This window comes from Ostrinia nubilalis, chromosome 7 (assembly GCF_963855985.1).
Source record: "Ostrinia nubilalis chromosome 7, ilOstNubi1.1, whole genome shotgun sequence".
NCBI classification, from domain to species: domain Eukaryota; kingdom Metazoa; phylum Arthropoda; class Insecta; order Lepidoptera; family Crambidae; genus Ostrinia; species Ostrinia nubilalis.
This window is the reverse complement of record NC_087094.1, coordinates 12,543,181-12,549,988: the sequence shown is the minus strand read 5'-3', so window position 1 is coordinate 12,549,988 and position 6,808 is coordinate 12,543,181.

The following is a 6,808-nucleotide window of genomic DNA, read 5'->3' as shown; positions in this document are numbered from 1 at the left end:
TCATTTCCACGCATGAATGAACGACGCCAGCGCAGCTGAGCACGTGTACGAAAAAATACTGAAACGTCTAGCCGATAGTGGCTGTGTCGAACGCGCGGCCTAGACAATTATCTAATTTCAGATAGCCGCTGAAAAATAATTAGCCATGTGTGACTCTGCGTGAATGACAAAATAGTCTTCTACTTTTAGAATAGCAGCGGACGCGGCTCGCTAACTTTCAGGAAACATTTTTTTTGTATGTAGAAAGTATGCTTAATCTGAAAGTTTCATTTTCATTCTAAGACTTTTCAAACATAAACTCAATAAATAAGTTTTACCTGGAACTATTTTAGAAATTCTTTCTCTTTCTTAATTACAAAAATTTTTCAGATTCAGTCTGCCTCTTTTTGCCTATTAAAAGCACTGGAAAATACCATTTGCGGTATCGGAAAATATTTTCATAAAACCTTATAAATCTGGGGGCACGGCAGTGCCCCCACCAAGTCGAGCAAAAAAGCGGCACGGCCGTACCATCCTTTTCTCGAAGCAATTCAGGCCATTTTCGACCGCCTGTAACTTCGTTGTGGATAAAACTAGAAGGCTGAATTTTCATTAGCTATGCAGGCATTGTAAAGACACGGTATAGTTAAAATTTCATTCAATTTGAACCTGTAGTTTAAGAATTATAACGGGTCAAAGTTACTTAATTTTGTCACTCACTGACTCACTGACTCACTGACTCACTGACTCACTGACTGACTCACCGATCATCAAAATTCTAAGGCACTTCTAGCAGACCTAGAAGCTTCAAATTTGGAATATAAGTAGTGTTTGGTGTATGAATCAAGGAAAAACTAAAATATTTGGGGGCACGGTAGTGCAACCGCCAAGTCGAGTAAAATTTTTCAATTTCGGTCCAGTTTTCTAGATACGTAACTGCTGTCTACAAAATACAAAAAGAAATGAGATTTGGGGGCACGGTAGTGCAACCGCCAAGTCGAGTAAAATTTTTCAATTTCGGTCCAGTTTTCTAGATACATAACTGCTGTCTACAAAATACAAAAAGAAATGAGATCCCATCAAAAACAATACTTGTCAAAAAAACCAAGTCTCGCAACTCAGTTGTTCTACGGTAAAAAGTTGTGAGATCCATGTAATACCAAGTCCAGGCCAGGAAATCTTTAACGTTTTACATAAATATATTGACTTGGCCATCGCACTAAATAATTTAATTTACACGTGTTTTCATGCGATGGCCAAGTCAATATATTTATGTAAAACGTTAAAGATTTCCTGGCCTGGACTTGGTATTACATGGATCTCACAACTTTTTACCGTAGAACAACTGAGTTGCGAGACTTGGTTTTTTTGACAAGTATTGTTTTTGATGGGTTATTAGTTACTGTCAATGAAATGGTCTGGTAACTTTATCTACTGCCTACCTCGAAATAAAACTCACTAGCCGATGAGTAGAAAAAATAGAAAAATAAAGGAAGATCCTTTTTAAATTTTCTTGTTTTGTTGACATTCTTGTATTTAGAAGCCGAATTTTCTTTTTCAGGTGTACTAAGTAGGTACCTAGGTATTCTTAATCGCATTGCTACAAATATTTTTCTTCAATCATTTGTTTTATTTCGGCATAAGTCGGCTTTTGAATTCGAATTTCGAGTTCTTGTAAGTAGAGCGGTAGTTAACTGTTTGCTCTGAGAAATAAGTGGGAAGACCTCATCAGAGGTATTCTGATGTTCGTTAAGGAGAATGGCCCAAACATGACAGGTGACAAGCCTATTGCCATATCTATAGGCCATTGATATTTAAATTGTATTTATGTTAAGTATAATAACCGGTCCAAAAAGTCGTTCCCCATCCACTTGTGTACCATATCGTTGGAATTCGATTGTATATTAGTTTCGTAATATGATGCCTAATATTTAATGATATCAAACTATTTTTTAATTATGGCACGATTAGGTATATTTATTAAGAATGTAATAATTTACAAGTGTTTTATTGCTTCTGCAGATAATTAAACGGTTGGAGTATGTGTATTTCAGGTCAATAACATCCCAAATAAAAGCATAGAATTAAATTCTAAATTAATTACAAAAAGTTCTTACCTGAAACATCGTCAGTAAAATTGTGTAGCGTATAAGTCTTTCGTGTAGGTTCTAATAGTTTATTAAATAATTTAACTAACACTATTTGGACGAAATAATTAATTTTTTTTAATAATCTACGTTACGAAGTTACCTACTTCAATTTAGAATTCCTACACTTTAATTTAATTTAACACTTAAAAATGTATTTACTTTTACACTTATTTATGTTTTTATCACTATTGTCACATGAGATTGGATCACTTCATTTATTACACTTGATATTATACTTATTTACAATTTTAGATTGCGACTTTCTCTTGATTTTTGCACACTGAGATTTTTAAGATGCGGTCTTTATAGGTTGCAATATTTTTACCTTTGCACACTGTTTCTAATTTCGGATGCGGTCTTTATAGATTGCAATTTTTTCTCGACTGTTACACACTGATTTTATTTTCGGATACGGTGTTTTACGGACTTGCTCTTGATTTTTGCACACTGAGTTTTATTTTAAGATGCGGTCTTTATAGGTTGCAATATTTTTACCTTTGCACACTGTTTCAATTTCGGATGCGGTCTTTGTAGAATGCTATTTTTTCTCGACTGTTACAAACTGATTTTATTTTCGGATAAGGTGTTTTAAGACTGCACTTTTTACTTCACTTGCACACTGGTTCTTAGCGGTCGCGGGCTCCCAGCCCTACCGGAGGTGGGCTAAAGCGGCATGGCTCCGAGGAACCTCAGCTCTGAGGCTCAGCGGTTCCTGCTTGAGCTCGGAAGCCCGCGCCTGCGCGCTGCACGCCTGGGCGTGACCTAGACCCTGAAAACGCCACCCCTCCACCCACACAGACTCAGTTACCATAGTTACAGCCTGAAATTGCATGCGAAAAAACAACAAAATCACCCAATATCCCACTAAGTTACACTCACCTACCATTCATAGATACCTCGCAGAATTTGCCACAGGAATCTTTATACAAACTTCTGTCTGGAAACTGAAGATATTGAAGATTGCATAATGCCATGGCATAAGGAAACGCAGTTAAGAAAGTGGAGCGGTACCTAAAGGCTCGCCCCTCCCAGTCAGCTCAAGCTGGCCCGGCATTGGTCTCTCAGGGGCATGGTATGGGGCATGATGACCTTCCGGATCATATTGATGGCAAACATGGCGAACCTGGGTGGGCCCAGCTTATTAAGTCATCCTAAGCTCCACGCGATAACTAATAAACTAGCTATTATGATAATAGAGGCATTGCATTTCATGCTATAACTTCCATTTAGATATTATGCTAATGGCAGATTGTTCACTAATCCATTTGAATTTAATTCATTTCATATAATATGTGTATGTAGTCCAATAATAATAATATGTAGGTAACTATCGGCTGTGTGTATTTATACTAGCTGAGCACTTATCGGCTCTATCATCCACATAGTAATATTTTCAAACAAATTGATAGGCCTCTCATTCAAATAATTTTGCACCAGAATGAAGATCCGTTCTTTTTTTTGCTATTTATCATTTGGTTCGCGATTACGTGCTAGTGCGACTATACGTATGACATAGGATGATAATACGACTCTACAAAATACATCCCACCTCCATCCGAAAATGTCTCCAGCCAATTTCCCAGCTTTAACTTCGCTCCAAATTATGTTACACTAGGCAACAATATCCGTAGCCATCCGAATGTGCACCGCCCATGCATCGGTAATCAATAACGGTGTGGGACCCGGGTAACCCACCTATCCTATCATGCGTACTAGGTCTCATCTATAAATAAACTAGGTACCTACATTTCCTCTTACCTGAATTCGATATTCAGTCACGGGGATGTTGTTAAATACAACGTTCGAGAATCACCTATAAACTTCTCTTGATGGAACTGCAATATTCTGTAACTTCCGAGGACAATTACTTACCTAACCCTTTTTTATTGGCAAGGTAGAGAAAAACAACAATGTAGAGAAAAGTAACATTGATACCTACTCGTACTTATATTAACCCCTTATATTACTTTAAAACTCATTTATTTTTTGCAAGTAAGCTTTTAAAAAGCGCTTTTACGCGTCCCAATATTTGTGCTTTAAACCTACCACTGCTACGGGACAATAAGGCTGACTTGCACCACCTAACTGACCGTAACTATAACGATAACCGGTCTTTTTTGTATGGAGTTTGACTTGACGTTTGTCAAAGTTAAAGTAAGATGGTCCAACCCAGCCTTAGGATTGGATAAACAGCGCAAGAAACTCAGTCGATATTAAAATTCATGAAAATGTAGCTTTCAATTGAAAAACATCTAACACCCGTATTCACAAACGATGCTTGCTTGAGTGAAGCAGCATATCGAAAGCACAGCGTTGAATAGAGCTCTGAGATTGGTTCGTCCTCATAGTAATGTTTGTGAATACGGGCGTAAGTGTAAGATGTGTAAATACACTCGCGAGCAAAACTATGGAATCAGGAATCACTTACATGAAGTTGTTTCCACGCGATCTTGTGTACTAACGAATTTGTTAGTAACAAAAAAAGTGGCACCACTTTAAAGATTAAACTTTTACCTTTAAATTGATACCAAATTCATTTAAATCACACCAGTATTTAAAAAGATATCCCGGCTGATGTGAAGAAGTAAGGAAAAAGACATGTATAAACTGTTTGATACGTCGCGAGTTGCGGCCTACTTACCCACTATAAAAAAACGTGTTTTCGGATTTTTGCTTTTACACGTTGATCCATACACATCTCCGCTTTTTTTGACACTTTACCTGGGATTCTACACCTACAGAAACAGCACAAATCGTTGCACTATTGCAAGAAGGGCTCAGCCAGCGGGCTGTCGCACGTCAGCTCCACATAAGCCAGTCCTGGGTTTCGAAAGTTTTAAGACGCTTTCGGGAGACTGGTGGCTTTATCCCGAGACCAAGTTCTGCGCCGGCGGCGCCCAACAGCGCCGGTGCATATCGCAGAGGGATGACCGTTTTTTCATGTCAACCTCTCTATGAAATCATCATTTGAGTGGTATCGACGTCCAGCAAGAGCTCAGAAATGTTCGTAGGATAGCTATTAGCGTGTGGACAGTTCGTCTAAGATATAAGCAATAGAATTTGACTCCAAAAAGGCCTGCCACAGGCTCGAAACTGACGGCAGGTCACCGACAAGCACGCTTTCAATTAACTCGCATTTATTTTGATGGGTAGGCGAGTAATGGAGGCGAGTTTTGTTCTCCGATGAATGCAGACTGTGTTTGCAGTGCAGCAGTTGAAGAGGTCGGGTCTATAGGCAGCCTGGGGAGCGATTTGTGCAGTGCTGGTTCGCTGAAACAGTGGCTTATGGGGGTGGCTTGCTCGACTTCCCATCGAGATGTGACCTGCCGTCAGTTTCGAGCCTGTGGCAGGCCTTTTTGGGGTCAAATTCTATTGCTTATATCTTAGACGAACTGTCCACACGCTAACAGCTATCCTACGAACATTTCTGAGCTCTTGCTGGACGTCGATACCAGTCAAATGACGATTTCATAGAGAGGTTGACATGAAAAAACGGTCATCCTTCTGCGATGTGCACTGGCGCTGTTCAGAACTTGGTTCCGGGATAAAGCCATTAGTCTCCCGAAAGCGTCTTAAAACTTTCGAAACCCAGGACTGGCTTATGTGGAGCTGACATGAGACAGCCCGCTGGCTGAGCCCTTCTTGCAATAGTGCAAGGATTTGTGCTGCTGCTGAAGGTGTAGAATCTCAGGTAAAGTGTCAAAAGAAGCTGAGATGTGTATGGATCAACGTGTGAAAGCAAAAATCCGAAAACACGTGCTTTTATAGGGGGTAAATGGGCCGCAACTCGCGACGTATCAAACAGTTGATACATGTCTTTTTCCTTACTTCTTCACATCAGCCGCGATATCTTTTTAAATACTGGTGTGATTTAAATTAATTTGGTATCAATTTAAAGGTAAAAGTTTAATCTTTATAATGCTGCCACTTTTTTTGTTACTAACAAATTCGTTAGTACACAAGATCGCGTGGAAACAACTTCATGTAAGTGATTCCATAGTTTTGCTCGCGAGTGTATGTATCAGTTGAAGTTGAATACTTTCTTAAGTAGGTAGGTAACTTTATTTTGTGAAAAACTGTTCTAGTTTTCAGCTATTTCAGTTTTCGACAACTCTGTTTTGCGTAATTAACGAATTTATTAATACAAGAGCAAGCAGTGTTCTTCTTCTTTTCGTGTCGACAATAAACCTACACAGTGTCAGCCCAAAAATCGGCCACAAGAGTGGCATTGTCAGCAGCACTCATCAAATCCTCCTGAGTGCAGTTGCTTGGCAAGTCATTCCATGTTTTTATGTATTACGTGAATTATACTTACATTGATGATGGTCTGAAAATCAATACCATCATTACATTATTTAAAACATGTCTGTAGCACTGGGTATTGTCTTCTATTTATGGTGACAAAAAACCATGTGACATTACAAGAACTGCAACATGTTTACAAGAACCGAAGCGATGTTCATGCGAAGCTCGCTTTGCATACAACTCATTGTTTGCTGAATCTAACGATGTATTGTCATTGTGCTGATATTGATATAACTACGATAGGTAGGTAAGTGTAGCTAACACAATACCACCGCTAGGTAGAATAAGGTAGAATACCATTATACTGTTAGGCAGTGTCTGTTCAACATATAACATCAATAGACTTCTTCTATCGTTGGGATTGAACCAACTGA